We start from the raw sequence: 21,663 nt of genomic DNA, 5'->3' as shown, positions 1-21,663 counted from the left end.
AGATAGGATCTAAGTCCAAACACAAAATTCACTCATGTTTCTTAATACTTCTTTTATAAATATTACTTGAAGGTAAGTTTTAAAATTATTTTTAATGTGATTCTCTTTTAATTACAACTTAAATGAGACAAAAAGTTAGAAATATTTAATCTAAAAAATTACATTAGAAACTGGATTGCACATGCTGGATTGGAGAGAATTGTGAAAATCTGGACGTTTTAGTTGGCATCGGCTTAATGAACACACAGTCTTTCCCTATAACAGAAAGTACAATGTGAATGTAAGCATGCTTGAGCATGCTGCTAATTTAGCAAATACAAGAATGATATTAGGATATTTGTTTTGGTGTATCTTCCACCAAATGTAAAACTCTTGAATGTGGGGATTGGCTTTCGTTTGTTTGCTTTGTTTTATTTTGTGGGTATTCTCAGGATTAATTTAGTTCTTAGAAGAAAGAATTCAGTAACTGTGGGAAGGAAGGTAAAAAGAGAAGGTGAGATGGACTATAATTCTTCCCTTAATGGCCATTTAACTAATGGTTATTATTAAAGAGATTGTAGAAGAAAAATTGAGGTGACAAAATTTGCATCATGAAAAAGTCTTAATGAGAAGAAAATGGGAAAATATCACTTAACATAATGAGATCATGGAGCATGAGTATTTTAATTTTCCAAGCCCCTTCCCAAAAATAGGCAGTAATTAAGAGTACAAAATCTAGTTGAACAGATGTCCTTGTTGTATGAATGTACATCTTTTGGGTACATGCTTAAGAGTGGAATTGCTGGATCTTGTGGTATACTGGTTCCCATTTTCCCGAGGAACTGCCACACTGATTTCCAAAGTGGCTGTATGAGTTTGCACTCCCACAAGCAATGGAGGAATGTTTCCTTTTCTCTACATCCTCTCCAGTGTAAACTGTCATTGCAGTTTTTGGTTTTAGCCATTCTGGCAGGAGCAAGATGGTATCTCAGAGTTAGCAGTATTATTTGTGATAGCCAGAGCCTGGAAGCAATCTAGATGTCCTCAAATGAAGAATGGATAAAGAAAATGTGGTACATTTACACAATGGAGCACTAATCAGCGGAAAAAAACAATGGAATCTTAAAATTTGTAGGCAAATGGTTGGAACTAGAAGAAACCATCCTGAGTGGGGTAACTCAGTCACAAAAAGACAAACATGGTATGTACTCACTCATATATGGATTTTTGACATAGAGCAAAAGATTATCAGCCTATAATCCATACCACCAGAGAAGTTAGGAAACAAGAGGACCATAAGAGAGACATACATGATACCCCAGAGAAGGGGAAAGGGACAAGAACTCCTGAGAAAATTGGAAGAATAGGGCAGAGGGGAGAGGGAGTTAGGAGAAAGAGAAGGGGAGAAGAGGAGGGGAGAGGAGGACATGAGGAAGCAAGAAGATTCAGTCAGGGGAAGAATAGAGGAGAGAAGAAAAGAGATACCATTATAGAGGGAATTGTTATAGGTTTAAATAGAAATCTGGCACTAGGGAAATATCCAGAGATCTACAAGGATGACCCCAACTAAGAATCTAAGCAATAGTGGAAAGGCTACCTTAAATGCCTTTCTCTGATAATGAGATTGATGAATACCTTATATGCCTTCCTAGAGCCTTCATCTAGTAGCTGATGGAAGCAGAAGCAGACACCCACAGCTAAACACTGAGCTGAACTCCTGGAATCTAGTTGCAGAGTGAGAGGAGTGATGAGCAAAGGGGTCAAGACCAGGCTGGAGAAATCCACAGAAACAGCTGACCTGAACAAGGGGGAGCTCATGGACCCCATACTGATGGCTGGGAAACCAGCATAGGACTGTTGCAGACCCCTTAAACGTGGGTGTCAGTTTGGGGTTCTGGGCAATCTATGGGACCTCTGGTAGTGGATCAGTATTTATCCCTAGTACACGAAGGGTCTTTGGGAACTCACTCCACATAGAGGGATACTCTCTCAGCCTAGACACACGAAGGAGGGTTTAGGTCCTGCTCCAAATGACATGAAAGACATTGAAGATCCCCCATGGAAGGACTCACCCTTCCTGGGGAGCAGCAAGGGAATGGGATGGGGCTTGTGGGGGGCAGGGGAGGAGGTAGGGAGAGGGAACTGGAATTGACATGTAAAACAAGCTTGTTTCTAATTTAAATTAAAAAAAGAATAAAAGAATATGGAATCTTACAACTTGGGCTGAAGCTGACAGAAAGTGTTCCATAGTTACCTGACTTAAAGGATCTCTTGCTGGGTCACAGTCTTATCATCTACAGGGTAGTGTAATAAAAAGCACCTGCAGGTAGGTCCATGGAGTAGATCAACTAAAGATACATGGCTTTGAAACACTGCAGTGATACTGACTCCAGAGGAAGAACCATTGAAGTATTTCCATTTATTCTGACTCATGTTATAGAAATACTGGATTCCTCAGTTTACACTACAACGTCCATAAGAATCAACTTCTAGTCATTTTTCGCCCCTTTAGAAGAACTGTAAACATATCAGTGCTTACTTCAGTGAGGGCACACTGCCATTTCTGGAGCAATGCTGACCACAAAAGCAAGGGTCATAGCATATGGTTATTACAGGATTGCACTGTCAAGAATACCAAGAAGAACTTAGTTTAGATCATCCCCATGTTTGAGTACATAAATGGCTGGCGGCAGACAAGCATCCAACTGATGGATGGTTAAAGAGCCCTGGGGATGGGAGGATGGCACTACAGACCCTTGTCTCTGCTATGACATTCTGGCAGCTGGGCAAAGTTGGTGCCTATAGGACCAGGGATCATGTTTACAAATTCCCTAAGTTAAAAATAATAGAAAACCATGCTACATTTTTATTCTTAAAATCATTTAACTCAGGGTGATTTTCCAAGTTTATAAATGCTGCATCTTGTTATTTCATCTATAAAACAAAGGGCAAATATCTGTATTTAAAATTCACAGTGTAAACACAAGTATCAAAAGATAGATACCAATCGAAAGTCATTGTTAATCTTTCTCTCTTCGCCAGTGAGGGCATCCTTCTTTCTTAGAGATGAGGAAGTTTTTTGGGAGGGCTCATAAGTAGGGAAAGAGATTGAGAGACTTATTAACAGGATTGTTTCAGCTAATACAATAGTGGTGGCTTCAGAAACATTGCTTAAATGGATGGGGCTGCATGGCCTTACACTGAGTAGACAGTAGGCTTACTTCTCCAAGCCCATGGTGCTTCTACCCCAGCCCAAACTCTGGAATCCACTCTAGATTCTGCTCACCCAAGCCGCCCAGCCCTGACTATTGTCCAGTATAGATACACCCACCAGGAAGGAGTAGCTGACAAAATTAGAAGGCAGTAAATGCAATTCTATTCAAATACACCTAATAAAACTACATTCATTTAAACCAACATTTATTGATCTCCTTGCTATTGTCCAAGTATACTAATCTATATAAAGGAGAAATGCTCAGGGTGGGGGGGCAAGTTAAAGTAGCTTTCTTGTCTTCAAAGAACTCACAATTTAGTGAGATAGAATTAAATAAAACTGACAGTAACAGCTAGATTGTGGGGTTCTCAACATGGCAAAAATAAATGGGTGAAGAGGGTGTAGTAGAAAGAGTAGTTGTTTTCTGATGGAGATAGCCAGGCTCCCTTAACTTGGAATAGATTATTTAATCCTGTGAAATCTGGGTGAAAACTGATTATCCCCATCTGATATATGGGGTAGCTGAGCCTAAAACAAGTTGCCTAAAGCTATGCAGGAAACAAGTTAGCAAACTTGACTCTGAAATTAGCTCTTCAGTAGCCAAAAGTAGGGCCCATCCATCATATCTAACTGATAATCCCAATCCTTAATTGCAGATCCAAAAGCTACCACTGAAGGGCCTCTAACATTTTACACATACCATGAAAAGGCAGTATCTGTGTTCAGATGGGTCTGGACATACTTTGATGCTTCCATGGCAGGAACTGGTCCACACCGGGAGCACCATACAACTAGATCACACTAAAAGACCATGCTGGGGAAATATGACCCTGTACTTGTAAACACTGAGTGAGAAAGATGCATGAAATTTCATAAATGAGTCCCAAGCATGGGATGCAGTCCCTGACCTTACACAGACCTTCTGTATGTGAACCTTCCTGGGCACACCTTTGCCCCCAACAGTGAAACAGCCTTCTCAGGCAGCATGAGTGAAGGCTGTTGAACTTGATTCCGGTCCTGAGTGGTTGCTCTGCACTCTTATTTACAGCACTCACCTTAGGAGGCTAATGCTTCTAAGTGATGCCCAGGCAAACTGCCAATTGCTTTTGCCTCCCGTTAATATGTGCTTCTGATTTGGTTGCCATGGAAACTCCAACTCTAGCTTCTCCCTAAATCAAGGTCCAGTCTTTTATTCGTGGGAATGCTGTAGTCAGGCCCAGCATCTCAAATTTTCCCCATGCAAGCAAGGCTCTGCGCCCCTGTGTTTTGCAGTCTTCAAGGGCAGCAAGTTGAGCAAGGCGGAGCCATTTTTTAAAAAATAAATGGTATACTTTCTATAATTAAATAAAATGTTACTTTTGATTATTAAAACAGGATATTTTACCTAATGGGGTCTTGGGACCTGCTTTGAGAGGAGTCATTGTCCTCCAGTGGTGAGAAGATTCACAATTCCTCCAAGGGAAATTTTGTTTTCTTTTCATTTTTTTTTCTTCAGAGCAATCACAGCCTATCGCTACAGAGAAGGGGGAATCCTAAATGCCATGGCTAGTCTCAACTGTATCATTTCCTGAGGCAGACTCACCACCAACCCATGAAATCCCTTCCCAGTTAGCAGGGTGACCTTTAGAACTACGGGCCTTCAGAAAAATGCCCAGGGAATCTTCGGCCCATCCCATTGCTCCATGCTTTGCTGCCTCTGCCTCTCACAAATTCTGCCTTTGCAAAGGATGCTAGGGGAGGTGGCTTTCAAACAAGCATGCAGTTCAAAGACGTATGACCACCTCCCTGGATGCGTGTGCTGCTCTCTGAGCTGCTCATATGCCTTGTTGGTAGGTTCCTTAGTGTACATCTCTTTTCTCAAACCTGCTCTTGGTGTTGACTTTTCACCAGTTCATCTGCAGATACAAGTGGGGAAATGTAGGTGAGGGATCTGGTCCAAGTGATTGACCCTCGGAGTCACTGTAAGTTTTGTGATCACAGGCACAACGTGCTTTCTCATCATACATGTTGTTGTGGCTCAACTATGTTTAGTCAGGGTCTTTATTTCAATCTTAATGAAAGGAACCCCAGAGAATGACTTTGAGTTTTCAAAATAGGAGCTCCCTTTTCAGTTCCACTAAAGCCCAGGCAGCAGGCAGCTCTGGCAGTCCCCCAGAGCAAATAATGACTGGGTATTTCAATATTCATTCTGAGGATTGCCTACTCCCTTGGGCAATCGGGCACATGCTCTTCTGGAAATCAAACAGCAATAGAATCCAGTTAGAGCTGGACTAAGTTAAGCCATTTCAGGAAATATAGGGTTTTTTTCCCTGCAAGCATAAATCTGACCACACCACTGTCAACTGTAGTCCCTCCTCAAGGTCGAAGAGCTTGTATGCACCAGTGGATCTGCCTGAAGCAAAAAAAGAAAAAGAAAGAAAAAAAATCAGTGCAGGGTGGGTGTGGTGTGGTGTGTGTGGGGGTTCTCACATTAACTATTTTACTTCTGGACATTATGGAAGTATGGCTGAGCTCAAGTCCAGGAAGGGTACCTAATGAGGAAAGGGCATGTTAACAGCTCTTATTCGGCTGTATGCAGCCTGCTTTCAGTTGGCATGAGTTTCATTTAGGGCTTGTGTGGGTGGCCATGTGCAAATTTGCAGAGTAACTTGCCTTAACTGTTTATTTACTCGTCCTTTGGAATTTGGCGGACAGCCTGACAGCCAGTCCCTGGCTAACTTATGAAAGTGGGGAGTAAGGCAAGTTTGTTTTAGACAACCTGCTGCCCCTTTCTTTCCACATCTGTGGCATCTCCTCCCCCATGCCCCAAGCTATTTTGCCACCCCCCCAAAATGTGCTCAAGAAAGACTTTGAATAAATCATTTGTTCTGAGTGTTGAGACATTATCCCAGTGGAGCAATAATGCATTTTTATTCAGCCATATTAGAAAATGAGGCATTCCACATAAATAAAATTTCTAGACAAATGAAAACCATGGCCTAAAGTGTCAATTAAAACCTCGATTGGCTTCAAGAGAAGCACTTAAGAATCTTTTCTATCTATCACTATTTGCATATACAGAGGTACCATCACAGTACTAGCTAACAGAGTGAGATTTTACACATTACAAAGAGCTTCCCCATTCCTTTTCTCATTGGCTTTTATGACTTTAGAAGGAAGGCACTAGGTTTCTGTTTGCTTGGAAACATGGTTTCAAGGGTTAGATGTGTTGATGTTGTAGTCCATGGCACACTATCATAGAATGGCATATTACTCATACTTGATATTGGCCTAAGGTTCCCCCTTGTTCACTGGGCTTTCTGTGTCTTAGTGCCTACTACCTGTGTTGAATCAGCATCTACTTTTCATCACCAGAGAAGCTGTTTCCAGCAATGTGGACCAGTTAACCTGGTTTATAGCACATACTTCCTTCAGCTCCATGGTTCTAATCTTTTTCTGGCAAGGATATCTAATGAATTAATGTATAAGTAGACTATATTTTACAATACGGTCAAGAAGAAGATCCATTTATTTCAGCCTGACTGTCTAAATGACTTCATTTTAGGATTCAAAACTTTGATATTCTCTTCTCTGACCACAATTCCCCCAGACTGTGGATGACTTTATTCTGACTGTCATGTTCTTTCCTACCAGGCTCTGCTTCATAGACAGGTGTGCCCACAAGGCTCTACTTGGAAGCCCCAAATAATTTCCCTACTGAGGAAATACAGCTATGTCTTTCTCTGATCCTGCCTGTCCCAAGAACCTTGAATATTCCTAGGGAAATGCAGGAAACTAGGGTACATAGCACATTGTCATCTTAAAACTTTATACATAGAAAATAAGATTTGAAATGGTTCCTTCCCAAATTCTGGGCAGAACTCTCATTAAATCAGGTGATCCCATATAATCCCTGAACTCAAATCCTGTTAACCCTGCACACTTCATTTCAGTTCTTATTCTCCAGGCTAATGTGCACATGTATGGATGGATCTTTGTGTACATTTGTGTTATACCTTTAAGTTTCCTCTCTCAGTTTATATTATTGCATAGTTTTTATACCTATCATGTTTAATGACTACACATTAGCTTGCTACATTGTTATATTTTCAATACTGACCATGTGTCTATTCATATATTATTGGCTTCTTTTATGGTTTACGGCATTACAAATAGCACTGTAAAGTTGCTATATTTGGGAATTCTTCTAACTCATATTAATTCCTAATTCACACCCAAAGTTGGAATGACCAGATCAAATGCCAAGATGATTTAAGATGTGTGAAATTGCTAGAATACTGACTCTTTCCTAGATCACTTAAAATTTATGATTTATCGTACATCAGCTTCTGTCAGGCACCGTTGAAACAAGTGGGCCAGTGTGTGGTCCTTATCTTCAAGGAATGCTGTTTGAGGTTTTCTTGCCATCAATGCTAAAATGAGATACATGTTTGGAATCATAGGGACTCTGATGGAAGTATGCCTAATTCTTGAATGATGTTTACATTAAATTGCAAAGAACAAGCAAAAGTTCACCAGGACAAGGCACAGATCTCACACAATCAATTGTGTTCAGAAAAACACAAATATTTTGGTATCAATGGAACAAAACCAGGGATCAAGAAGTCGCTGACATCTGCTCCATTTTAGGGCATGTTATATATCAAGAACTTGCTAAATGTTTTATTAACATCATCTCTATTCATCTTCATAACAACTTTGTGAAATAGGCATGATGAACTCTTTGTTGCAAATGAAGACTATTTAGCAATTAAATAATGTTAAGTAGCAGAACATAGGTCTACCTAAGGGCATGGTCTATACCTCTAACCATCCTGTTACACTATCTGAACTCAAGTGGAATTATCAGGGAAGCTGAGAATGATAAATAAGGAAGTCATAGAAGTTATATCTTATGCCAAAGAGCATTGTTTCTATATGAGTTATCTCTTCTGTGCTTTTGTCAAACCTGTACAGACTTCTATTAAAGCACTCATCATACTCCTGGACAGTGTCTGATTCAAGCATCTCTTCACTGAACATAAATTCTCAGGTTTAGAGATTGTATCATATTTACATTTATTTTCCCTGCAACTAGCTCAAGAGCCAACAAAGATCAGGTCTGAAATTGATGGGACTGAATAAATTTGAGGGATTTATGACAGATATAAATGTATTAGGACAACTTATTTTTGTCTTGGACTTGCCATTATATTTATAGGAATTATGTGTGCTTGCTAAATACAACTATTATTAAAAACTAAATTATATTGGGTTGGGTGATTGTGGGGTGAGCAGAGTCTTGCCATGCAAATGTGAGGACATACATGGTAGGTGTGGGATGGTCCTGCCTGCTGCTGTAGGTCTCTGAGGGCAGAGGTGGAAGTCATTGGCTAATTAGACTAGAAATATTTGCGATCTCTGGGTTTGGAGACCCTGCCTCAATGAATAAGTTGGAAAGAAATCAGAAAAGACTCCCAACACCAGCTTGGGGCCTACACACGCATACATAAAACATACACACAGAGAGAAAGAGAGAGAGGGGGGAGGGAGAGGGAGGGAGGGAGGGAGACAGAACACACACACATACACAGAGAGAGAGAGGCGGGAGGAGGGAAAGAGAGACAGAGACAGAGACACAGAGAGACAGAGAGAGATACACAGGGAGAGAGACAGAGAGACAGAGACACAGGAGGGGGAGAAAAACAATACAAACACAAATGCATAATTATTAAAACTAGAGGACATGCATTATCAAAGCTCATGAATGTCATATTTTCCGATGAACAATGTTTTTGGGTTTTGTTTTGTTTCTTCATCTACTGCCTGTATGGTGGAAATATTTTGCAATGAGAATCTCTTTGCAACCTTATGCTTATATGGGTAACTTGAAGTAGTTCCTAAATCCAATCATCTCTCCTTTTTTGACTTGATTCTTTAGTAACTATGATGTTTGTTTTATTGACTTTCTGTTTATCTGAACATTTATCTTTCTTCTACTCTTTCTCACTTGTGTCTTAAAATTTCTTTCTTGGTCCTTGTTCTAGTTTAATTTCTGTTGCTGTGATAAAACCACTCTGACAAAAAGCAACTTAGAGGACAAGGGGGTTTATTTCCATTTACAATTGTATGCTACAATCTATCAAGTGGGAAATTCAAGATAAACTCTTCAAACAGTTTGTCCCTTCTCATCTGTACTCAAGAGCAAAGAGAAAAATGCATACATACTCATTTGCTCATTTGTCCTCAGCTCAGTTTCTCCACTTTACATAGTTCAGGAATCCCTGCCTAGGGAATAGTACTGTCCACAGTGCATTGGGTCTTCAAATATCAATTAACCCCATAACTCCTCAAAGACGTGTCCTCAGGCCAGGTGAGTGCAGACAATCCCTCATTGAGACTCTCTTACCTGGTGAATCTAGACTATGTCAAAATGGCAATGTTAACCAACACAGTTCTCTTAAGCTGGGAAGATAGGTGACTTTCTTTGGTAAGAGCACTTGCTTTGAGAACATGAGGACCTAAGTGCCCATGTAAAATGCCAAGTATGGGCATGTATGTCTGCAATCTCAGAGCATTGCAGGAGTACAGATATGAGAATCTGGGGGGCTTTCTGGCTGCCAGCCTTGCTCCAGCTTCAGTGAAAGATGCTGTGTCAAGACTTGGTGGAGATACGCATGAACCAGTAATGGGAGAGCTATTCCCATTACTCATCTGTCATATGGCAGAGGACCATTCCTCCCATCAATGCCTGGAGCAGTTGTGAGAGCTGACTCTGAGGTCAGAAGAGAGGGAGAACTGTCCCTGCCCCCCATCAGCTGCAGCATTCAGGAGAGAGGCCCCTACTCCATGCCTGGGCAACACAGTAGTGCTGGCCCTGAAGGTGAAGATATGAGGACATGAAAGTGGGAGAGCTGGCCCCACCTTTTGCTCATTGCTGCAAGGGGTAAACTAGCTAGGGCAATGCAATAGAGCTCACCCTGGTTTTGAGGACAAGGGACATATGGTGGACTGAACAATCCTGCAACTACCCAGGCTCGGAACCAGGGTTATACGTTGGCACTCCCCAACATCCCCCTTATCCATGATCTGCTTGAGCACATGAAAGAACCGGTCCTATAGGCCCAAAGCTGCAGGATACCACAACACAGGGCAACAGCAGGATAACCAAGGGGAGTTCCAGTGAGGAACCTGCATCAATAGTGTAGCAGAAACAAGAAGCCTCAAACCAGACCAATGACTCTCTGCAATGGATACTTGCAAGTAAAGATATATGGATAAAAGTGTTTACCGTGTGACTCACTGTGTTACACTACAGCTTCCATGACAAGATTGATTTTGCCTTCTCTTCCCCCCCTTTCTTCTTCTTTTCTTCTTTCTCTTAAATTTTATTTTATTTTGGCAGGGAGGTTGCAACGGCAGAGGGTGGATATGAAGGTGTGAGGACATGAATGGGATGGAGATGTGTGATGTGAAAGACACTCAGAATAAATAAAATGAAAGAAGAAAGAATACAGATGAGTGTGATGAAATAGGACACCAGATGTCTTCCTCTTCATTCTACATGAGTGCGCATGCATGCAGGCACACACACACAGCAGAGAGAGATAGAGAGAGGCTTTTATGTTTTTTAAACAACATTTTTTAGAAGGCAGACAGCAAGTTTTAGAATTGCCACATTATAGGGCAAAAGGGGCTTTGTGTGTGTGATTAAGTTAAGGACTTTGAAGACACTGTGTTGGATTAGAGTGGACCCACTATAATTATAAAACAGAGTCAGTGGGGTCAGCGGAGTTATGACAAGGGAGTTATGACAACCAAAGCATAGCTTTAACACTCCAAACCAAGGAATAAAAATACCCTCCAGAACTCAGAAAAGGCAGAGAAATAGATCCTGCACTAGAAATCTCAGGAGGTCATGGTTTCAAAACACAAATTCATTTTGAACTTCTGCTCTACTGAAATGAAGATAACAAAATTAGGTTGTTTTTAATGTCTACCTTTGTAATATTTTGACAGTAGCAACAGAAAATCAACAGCAAATTGTAAGCCAGCTAAACCTATATGGTGAGATCTTTTCTCAGAAAAAAAAGTTTTAGAAGTATCTTTTCTTATATACCCTATCACTTGAATGTCATAAAGGCATTGCAAAATAGGAAATCTTTATTGTTGTTGTTTCCATTTATAGCAAAGGAATGTGAAATTTGGTGACCTTAAAAAATTGGCCAAAACTTGTCCTGGTGGCTGCAAAATAACGTTCCTTTTGGCCTCCATCATGGCTTTTGTTTCACATGGGCTTCCTTCCCCCAAAGTGCAGACAGATGTCCTTGCTGTTTCAAGCTACTGTTTCCTGCCTGTACCGAAGTCATTGAGTCCATCACAGACATAGAAAAGCAGCAGTGTTTTCTGGTCATCTGATACATCCCAGACACAGTGTAAGATACTTCATAAGCTGGTGAATTCTTTGAGACCCAAACTCACTCATCTTTGTGTCATTTTTTTTTCTCTCTCCCCAATACAAAACAGAATGCTTCCAAAGGGCTTGATTCTTGTATTTCTCATCTCCAGCTGTGCTAAGTCTTAGACAATCACATTCAGCCATGGTTTTCAACATCATCTATATCGTGTTGGCCCACAAGTTACATTATCAGCTCTGACATCTTTCTAGGGTTCCAGAATCACATCAGGTGTATCCACTGGACATCTGAAAGTCAGCCCAAATGCAACTCAACCATCGTCTTCCTTTTCTCATAGAAGTTCTTCCCAGGCACTATGAATATTGCCAATGATCACCCAGTTGCTCATACTCAAATCCCTGGATTCCTTTCTGACTTCTGTCTTTCACACTTCACTAACAGCAAATTCTATTAGTTTTATCTTCAAAACATGCCTGCTATCTACTTCTTTTAGGCATCTTTATAATTAGCCCCCACCCTCTTTGGCATCCTCTCGTCTAAGCTATCCCAATTCTTCCTGGACTTCCATCTGACCCTGCTGCATCCAGGTCTTTTTCTACAAAACAGTCACAGTGATATTTTGCAAACAGAAATCTCTGATCTAAATCTTCTATAGAATAAAGTCATTTCTTGTGATACCTGTCCCTCTTGATATCCTTCAACCACAGGGGGAAGTGGAAGTAACAAACACTCTTATGGTGCAGAGGTCAGGAATCAAGTTCATCTGGGTACATAATCAGTCCTGCCCTTGCCCCCGAACAGCTGTCCTAGAAATACACAGTGTAGCATTCCTGGTCAAACCACAAACACATAAAAAACAAACCATACAAAAATACTCACTCTCACTGCTCTTTCACAATATAGCACTCAAAGTCTTAACTGGAGCAATTAGATTAGATAACGCTATATATAAAAACTATACAACTAGGAATGGAGGTAGTAAAATAATCCTTGTAGGGAGATTATACACAACACACACACACACACACACACACACACACACTCACACACACCCCTAAAGAGTTTGACAAAAGATTATTAGGACTAGTGAACAAATTCAGCAGTGTTGCTGAATACAAAATTGAAAAATAGTATCATATTTATAAACTAATAATGAGATGTCTGAAAAAGGAAATGAAGACAACGCCATCTACCATAATTGCAAAATACTCAGGGACAAGTTGAACAAAGGTTGTTGAGGCCTTTTATGATGAAAAGTACAAATCAAAAATGGAATAACTTGAAGAACACACCACACTCCACTCCTACACACAATAAAAAGCCCTCTCACATTCACAGATTCAAAGGATAGAGTGCTAAGATGTCCATACTAAGTTATCTATTGATGCAGTACATTCCCATCACAATGCCAATGACATTCTTCACTCTTCTGTATCCATTTCTAATACTGAAACTACGGAATGTGTAGCCTTTTAGAGAATTCTACTTTATTAAATGTGTGATTTGGCAAAAGGGTATGACCACAATGTTGACTCTTGGTAACATTGTATCTTACTACAACATGTTAATAAAATGTTAAAGCTTATTTAAAAATACATTAGTCACCTCATTTATCAAGGAAGCTTGAATTTGTGACACTGTGGGTGACTGCTGTTGCAGGGACAACACATCCTGGGTTTGATTTCATCAAATGATTAGGACTGTCAGAGAGGGGTTTCAGATGACTTCAGTTACATATTTAAGTATTTAGTTTCCAAAATATTTTTATGGTTGTTTTACAGCTGAGGTGTTATTATGTAGTCTACCAAATTCATGTTCCTCCTGCTTCAGTGTGAGTCTGGAATCACTGATGTGCACCACCATACCCAGCTTTGAAATTTTTTTCTTAAGTGTAGTTAGTAAGCATGTGGCCACTAACTATATCCAAGCAATCTCATGAGGACACATGTTTATATTTGTAAAAATATATGTTACTTTAAAGCAGATTGCATGTTCTGTCATGCTTTCTTGTTTCTCAAATAAATCCCCCTTTTAAAATATGAGTAAATGTATTTTTTTCCTAGGGTTATACAGATTTTGATCTTCTGACATTCCAGCTTTTAGAATCTAGCATTAGCAACTGTGTCTGTCAGGATTACAGACCTGGTTGTTTTGCATTTCAGTGTGTTTTAACTTACAGATGGTTTAACTTTCCTTATAAGATTACTTCCCCTCATCTCAGTTGTCTGTATCTGTTCATGGTGCTTGTGAAGATTAATTGATGATATATGTATGCATGTATATATGTATATCAATTAATATACATATTAATCTATACTGTCTCATTTGGGATTATTCTTGCAGTGATGAATCAGCATGACCAAACAATTTGGGGAGGAAAGGCTTATTTGGCTTACTCTTCCACATCACTGTTTATCACCAAAGAAAGTCAGGACAGGAACTCAAGCAGGGCAGGAATCTGGAAGCAGGAGCTGATGCAGAGGCCGTGCAGGGGTACTGCTTACTGGTTTGTACCTCATGACTTGCTCAGCCTGCTTTCTTATAGAACCCAGGACCACCAGTCCAGGGATGACTCCACCCACAGTGGGCTGGGCCCTCTTCCATTAATCACTAATTAATTGCCTTCAGCCTATGGAGGCATTTTCTTAATCAAGGCTCTGTCTTCTCTGATGACTATAGTTTGTGTCAAGTTAACATAAAACTAGCCAGCACATATACATTTGTTGTTGCTCTATTTTTAGCTATTTATAAGATAGCATGGTTCTAAGTGCCAAGATACACAAATAAGTTAGATCTGGCAGCAAACTGAATTTTTATTTTATAAAATGCTAGCTTGATCTTCTGAGCAGCAAACATAACTCTATAAGGAAGAAAAGTATCTCCATGTGGGTTTTCCCCTGGACGCTGTCCCTAAGACAAGGGTTTAGGTGCAAGTATTTAACTTCGGAAATGATTCCATGAAGCAACAACAGGAGGGAAGAGAAGAGATACAGGCAAAAGAAAAATCTGTGACTATAGCCTAATCATGTAGGAAGACTCTAGACACAGTATATAATACATGCCTGTAGCTACCAACTGTTTGGTCACCATAGCTGAGAACATTTGTGCATTCATTCCTGTTGCTCTAAAGCTTCTAAAGGTGGAGCATTCATTATTTGTATTCCAGCTCGCTCTGTGTATGTGTGTGGCAGTGGGGGGTGGGGTGGGTATGTAGGTATCCTGATTTAGCTATAGTGCAGCCTCCTGGAGAAACTCTCAGACACAGAACTAGACTTCTATGACAAAACACAGAATTAAGGATTTTCCTATAATGCCAAAGAACCCAGGATTCAGGTATGGCTTAGCTATTTTCTGAGCTGTATTGTTATCTCTGGTTGTCTTGCATTTTGTACATTTACAATGTGAAGGACTGGACCCCTGTGACTGAAAGATGATTCTTCAATATGATGACGATTTACACAAAACAAGTGGTTAATGAATGAGAAATCATGGTTTATGTCTAGGATTTAGTTATATCTGCATCTAACAAATTTGTTTATGCACAAGTGTAATTATAATGAACCATTTGGAATAGATGAGAAATCTGACAGAAGGGCAAGAGGCTAGTAAGCAAAAAATAGTTAATGCTTTTGATCTGGATTACATAATTTACAGAAAACTTGCAGTAATGATAAAAGATCCCAAGATCAACAATGCCTGGAAATTAGAAGTAAAATTCCTTCATATTTAGTCAAAGGCAATTTATAAAGGGCTTTTAAAACTGGTTATATGTGGCTTAATTGTTCTTAACCTGTTTTTGTGGAACACTTGCCACCTTCCAGAATTTTCATGGAAACTTGATGGGAAAAAGTTTCCCTGTGAACTTTTTCTTTTCTTATTACAGCAAGAAAATAAATAAAGATGAAATTGTGTATGTATCTGAAGTCCAGATAAGAGTTCCTCTGTGGCTCTCACTAATACAGAAAAAGCTATTTAAATTTTCTCACTTCCCCTTTCCTTTCAAAGCTGGTCCAGTTAGCCTTGGCTTCCACCCCTCTTATGCCAGTTATAAAACACAGTGGAATGTTTGCACAGAAACGACAAGTCTGAACAGTGACTCAGAGGAAACAAGCGTTTATAAAGCATGCTTCCCCAAAGTCTCAGTACAAACATGGCTGTGGCTCTGTTCCAGATTGGACAGGGTAATACTCTTACTGGGGTGGCCCCTTGGCAAACTGGTGTTATAGGGGTCTTCCGAGAAACAAGACCTGGGCTGCAAGTGGCCTTGAGACAACAGCATTCCGTGGTGATCTTTCATCTCCAAGACTCAAAACAACAATGGCTGAAATGAAATCAGCCAAATAAAAGGGGGCCTTACTGGAACAGAACATTCTTTAACTTCGCAGTATTTGGTGGGGCTGAAACTTCCTAAATGGCAGATGCCTTTGCAGCTGTCTTCTTCATAGCATGCCTTTGCCCTAGGACCAAGGTTGACCTTATCTGTCTAGACTACAGAGTCTAGATATTAGATATTACAAGGGCATTGGGTTTTAGCTCTGGAGTCAGTGAGATTTAGTTCTGAATCCCAATTGTTACTTTGTATTTTTACTTGACTAATATTTAGGAAGGGCCTATTTTGCAATTGGCATTGCCCTTACTAAGTGCTGAGAATGAGGGTGAGCTAAAATTATAGGATTGTTCTTTTCCTGAGGTTATTTTTTAAATGGAAGGAGGAAAAAACTCAAATTAAAGACCAGAGAGATGATCTGAAAGCGATAGTGATATCATTATAAGAACAAATCAGGGTGTTAGGTTGGATGACCAGGGAAAGCTTTTACAAGATGGCAAGAGGTACCCTCTATGAAATGCCATTTGAGATGTGAATGACAGGAAGGTCAGCCAGAGAAGAAGACGCCTGGCAAAATCTTGTTTAATAAACAAAAACAAAGCTTTTGTGGTGAGTGGCAGGGATTAATTGATGAGGAGGTGGGAAGTACAGAAGGACAAAGGTGGCAGTCATCTTTGAAACACCTCTCATAGAGAGGTGAGTTTATTTCTATCCTTGAAATTGACTGTTGTGACCATTAAAATATATAACTATCTTGGGCCCAGAACTTTAGATTCCTGGAAGTTTCTTCTGTCTTGGTTTCTCTGTGGCCCCACACTAGTCCATAAGATGCCCCAAGAGTGTTTATAGGTCACAGTTTCTACAACTAAGGATCAGAGCCAGAATCCCAAAAAGTCTGTTTTGAAATTATCTCCTAGAAATGGTACATAAACAAGTTAGAACGATGGCAACATCAAAAGACATGCTGATGTGGAGGGGGAAAATTCACATAGACAAGAACTACAGGCAACTAATGACCTCAATGACTGCGAAGAGAGGGAGAAATAGCTTCTCCCAGGGACAAGCACCCTCACTGACACAGAGTGGTCACTTCTAACAAAAGCAGACTCAGCACGTTTATTTGTGTTCTCTCTCTCTCTCTCTCTCTCTCTCTCTCTCTCTCTCTCTCTCTCTCTCACACACATACACACACACACAACAATCAAATATAAAAGAGGTCAACAATTTAAAGAAGGTGCATGAGAGGTTTGGAAGGAAGATATGTGGGAGGGCCTGGAAGGAAGAAAGGGAAAGCAGAAAGTAATGATATTCTATGTTAATTAAAATGTACAATTTAAAAAAAATGAACATTATGTTTATAAGCAGCATTTGCTATCAGTGTAATTATTATAACACTGTTATTATTGCTTAAAAAGACTTTTTAATATGAGAAGTTTACTTGAGGTATGGTTGACAAAAATCAAATTTATGTCACATGAACTGAAATGTCATGCTGTTTGGGGTTTTAATTTCTTACAGGGTTAGAGTCCAGGGCTGGACACATGCAGGAAAGTGTTCTACCACTAAGTGCTGTCTGCAGGGCCCTGTGCTTATTTTGAATCCCAGTGCTCTAAGGCATTGAGATAGGTATTCTATTAGTGATAGCTCACATATCAGAGTGATATGCTAGATGAGTGATTTTCTTCTCTATTCCCTAAATCTCTGTGACAATTTTTGACAATGACCTTTGCTGTCTTACAAGTGTAATATCAAACCCCAGTTGCTATTCATCTACCTTAAGTACAACCAGCAGTTAAGGATGTGGCACATTGACAGAGCATTGGCCTGGAGTCTCAGAACCAAAACCATCCAATATACTGGAAGTAAACCTTATGAGTGGCATCTAAGCTTCATGTTCCTTAATTGTTTATCCTAATCATGTAGAGTTCTAACTCATCTAGTCCTATAAAACTTGTGGATATTTAGTAATGTAGGAAGCAACATTAATTCTACTTGCTAAATGAAGCCTTGAAGGCATATGTTTACATATCTCCAGTGGTTCCAACAGATAGTTACAGGGCAGGGCACAGGAAGACACTGAGAGGACATCCCGTGGATTAGTGGTCACTGCTAGTCTTCTTCAGTTGGAACAATGTGAGATGGCCTCAGAGAAGGAGAACAGCAGTCCCTTAATTTGGGTCAGCACACTGCATGCAAAGAGGTCATTCTATTCAAGACAGCAATGTACGGTCATATCTCCCCTTTCTAGTCAAGAAGGGGTGGTCAGGGTTGAATTGAATGAAAATGACTGAAATTTTATCACAAACCAAAGTTCACTGTGGAGTAAACACAGGTAACACAGGTTTTCCTAACCTTATTCTGTATGGTAGGCTTTCTTAGATTATGTGTATAGCCTTCTTCAATGTTTGTGAGTTCTCAATGCACACACATAACCAGCTGCAAGTTGGAATTTACAGTTTCCTCCTTGTCAATATTCCCCAACCAATACAGTATAACAACTATTATAATTAGCTTAGAGGTGAATACATAAGGAGTATAGGCAGGAGGAACTTGAAGTTCAAGAACAACTTAAGATACATCATCATAAAAACTAAGATCTGGTAATGTAGCTTAATGGCAGAGCATTTCCCCAGCACTGCCAAAGAGGAGGGGAATTATATGAGAAGACATTTATAGATTGTGTGAACACTTACAACATTTTATGTGACTGAGACAATTAGGAGATACTGAGAGATGAGGTTACTACTACTACTACTACTACTACTACTACTACTACTACTACTGCCATTATCAAAAGAAAACAAGGTTAGATGTTACATGGTCTGTTTAAATTACCATGCCCTGCCCTGCAATCAGCTGCCCAGAGATGATTCTGTATATAAGACAGTACATCATGATATGCTTGAAAACTTAAATGTATGGGAATGTCAAATGTAAATAAAACAATTATTTAATAATCAGCTTCACTGTCCTTGTAAAGCACCCTGTCTGGGAAGGAAAGGGGTTCCAGCAGACACTCTTTTGACTAATGCGAGAGCAGAGTGAGCTTGTGAGATGAAGCACAAATGCTCCTTACAGACCTGTCATTGCCATTATTTGGATTTCTTGATTATGTCCTCTCCATGCCTGACAAGCAGGAGAAGGAGTCCCAAGAGGACATTGTTGTGTTCTCATGTTGATGACTGGACTGCAGATAGGCCCTCAGCAGTCAGTCTCAGGAAGTGAATAAATGAAGGAATTATCAAATGAAGGTCTTTCTCCTTGAATTGTCCAAAGAACTATATGGAGTTTACATTATTGACAATTTTTTATTATCTACCTTGTACAGGCAATAAACAGTACTTTTAAACAATCACAACAACAAAAATCAATTTGGAGCCCTTCTCAAGATTATTCTTCCTAGAACCAAATATGTGATTTAAATTTTCTGTTAATTGCCATCATCTTTAGGGCAATTCCACATGTCTGTCAAAGCAAGAAGACAAACAACTCTCAAATACAATGTAGAAAATTGCCCACTGCCATCTAGCTTGAAGGAAACAAAACTGATGATACTTCGTACTTCTACATGCATAAGAATTCTTTTGAACCCTCATATCAGAAAACTTCCCTAAAGTAAATGATTACTTTACATCTCTTTTTTCACATAAAGAAAAATACCAGTATTCACTCATCCATGCTTGGGCTTTATATTCTTTTTTACAAGTCAAACAATAAAATAAACTTTAGTGTATATAACACAAATTGTTACTTATGATCACAGATCTTCTAAAAATTATACTCTGATATTTAAATCAGACATAATAAAATTATACAAATATTGCCATTGGCAATATGTTTCTCCTGCTGTTCCACAGGGCAAAAAGTGTAGAAAGAGAACTCACTGGGACTGTATTTGATAATTTACACAGACTATCTTAGAATATTTTTCCTATGAGTGATCTTATATGGGGGAAGAATCTCCTTGTGGCTCCTAATAAAAACCATATATTCTGGATTTACTATCTGAGTTCAGCCTTTGAACTGGTTTGCATGAAGATCAGATTGACATCTCAGACAATTTGGAAATACAGTTATGAGAAAAAATTCAAAACTAGGGAAAAGATGTTTCCACAGAATTTATATACAAAATTGGCATTGGACTGGTTGCAATGTATCTATGACTTTGGGTTTTAAAAGGTCATTCGTGAAAAAGAATCTTTAAACTTCAACTAAAACTGTATTTGTCAGATTTATTTGGTTTATTTTTATCAGTTTTGGCAGCCAGCTCACAAATTATACATCAGCTTTGAAGACAAGTTTTGTGCTCTCTCTCTCTCTCTCTCTGTCTCTCTCTCTCTCTGTGTGTGTGTCTGTATGTGTGTGTATTTTCTTTCAAAATTAAATTATTAATTGTTCTACTTTGCAAAACACAAAACACAGGATTTAAGGGAAATGGTAACTTATGGACAAACATGCTGACTCCTATATAATAAGTACAGTTCATTCATTTAAAGCCTGTACAAAGTTTTTTGTTTTTCAATCTGGAAAATTCACACGAAGCTTCATTTCCACTATTAACTCATTTTCTGGACCCTCACTAGAGACCCAGTGCAGCTTAGTGTCCTCAAGGCATCATTATGTCTTATCCATCTCATGGTACTCGGGATGAGTAGTCTTAAACGAGAATACTAGTAAAGCCACATGTCTACATAAGCAAATGTCAGAGGTCCCTATGATGATGATGATGCAGGGAGATGTGCTTTTGTTTCTTCAAACCTCATTCACCCTTTCCCCTCTCTGGGATGTCATTGTCCTTTAAAAATCCTACCCTTAAGAATTAACCCATGAATGCCACCTTCTGTAGGAAGTGTATCCTTAACAATATAGTTAGAATTGGCCTCTTCCAGCTTTCCAATCCTACTTTTTGTTCTATATTATAGAGTTAATCACATATAGTTCAATTAAAGTTCTTATTTACAAACAAAAGGGGAAGATGCCTTCAGTTCCTGCAGGACTGAGACTAGACCTTCTTGTTACTGGGACACACCACAGCCTCCAGAATATTGGCATCTAGTCACTAGAACAAATACTCAATATGTCTGTCGAATGGATGATTGCATATTTGAGTGCGTGATTTATGGTTTTGTGGGATTGAATAAAAGTTTTAAAGATATTTGTATTATTTAGGAATGCACTCTATCATGGCAGTTCTAGTATATTACATTTCTTAATTCTGTATGGCGGTGTGGTTGTTTGAAAGAAAATGGTCCCCAAAGGGAGTGGCACTGTTAGGAGGTATGGTCTTGTTGGAAGAAGTATGTCACTGTTGTGGTGGGCTTTGAAATCTCCTATGCTCAAGCTATGCCCAGTGTCACAGTTCACTTCCTGTTGCCTGTGTATCAAGATGTAGAACACTCAGCTACCTCTCCAGCACCATGCCTGCCTGTATGTGTCCCACCATGATGATAATGAACTAAACCCCTGAAACTGTAAACTATGACAATTAAATATTTTACTTTATAAGAGTTACTATGGTCAAGGTATCTCTTCATAGTAATAGAAACCCTAACTAAGATGGGGTGTTATTACCATCACAACCTTGTGTGTTGGTTAGTCAAGGATCAAAGTAAATCACATACCTGCTATTTTAGCCAAGTGTTGGCTCTCCGCCTAGAACTGTCTCTAACCCCTCTTTTTATATCCTGTGGTAATTTATCTCTTATTTACTGTAGATTTTGATGAGATGCATTTTAAGTCTTTAGTTC

General features: G+C 39.4%; 1 long non-coding RNA gene across 2 annotated transcripts in view; it reads right to left on the bottom strand.

The window, feature by feature from the left end:
* Positions 1-2,203: 2,203 nt before the first annotated feature.
* LOC121133530 overlaps positions 2,204-21,663 on the bottom strand; it is a 301,793-nt gene continuing 282,333 nt past the window's right edge. For both annotated transcript variants that reach the window (XR_005870398.1, XR_005870399.1), the window contains one exon: positions 2,204-5,585. This is a non-coding gene — a long non-coding RNA (uncharacterized LOC121133530). The remainder of the gene's footprint in view (positions 5,586-21,663) is intronic.

The sequence above is a fragment of the Mesocricetus auratus genome, unplaced genomic scaffold (assembly GCF_017639785.1).
Source record: "Mesocricetus auratus isolate SY011 unplaced genomic scaffold, BCM_Maur_2.0 Super-Scaffold_100022, whole genome shotgun sequence".
Taxonomy (NCBI): Eukaryota; Metazoa; Chordata; class Mammalia; order Rodentia; family Cricetidae; genus Mesocricetus; species Mesocricetus auratus.
Note: the sequence above shows the minus strand (reverse complement) of the source record. Positions and strands in the feature narration are given on the sequence as shown.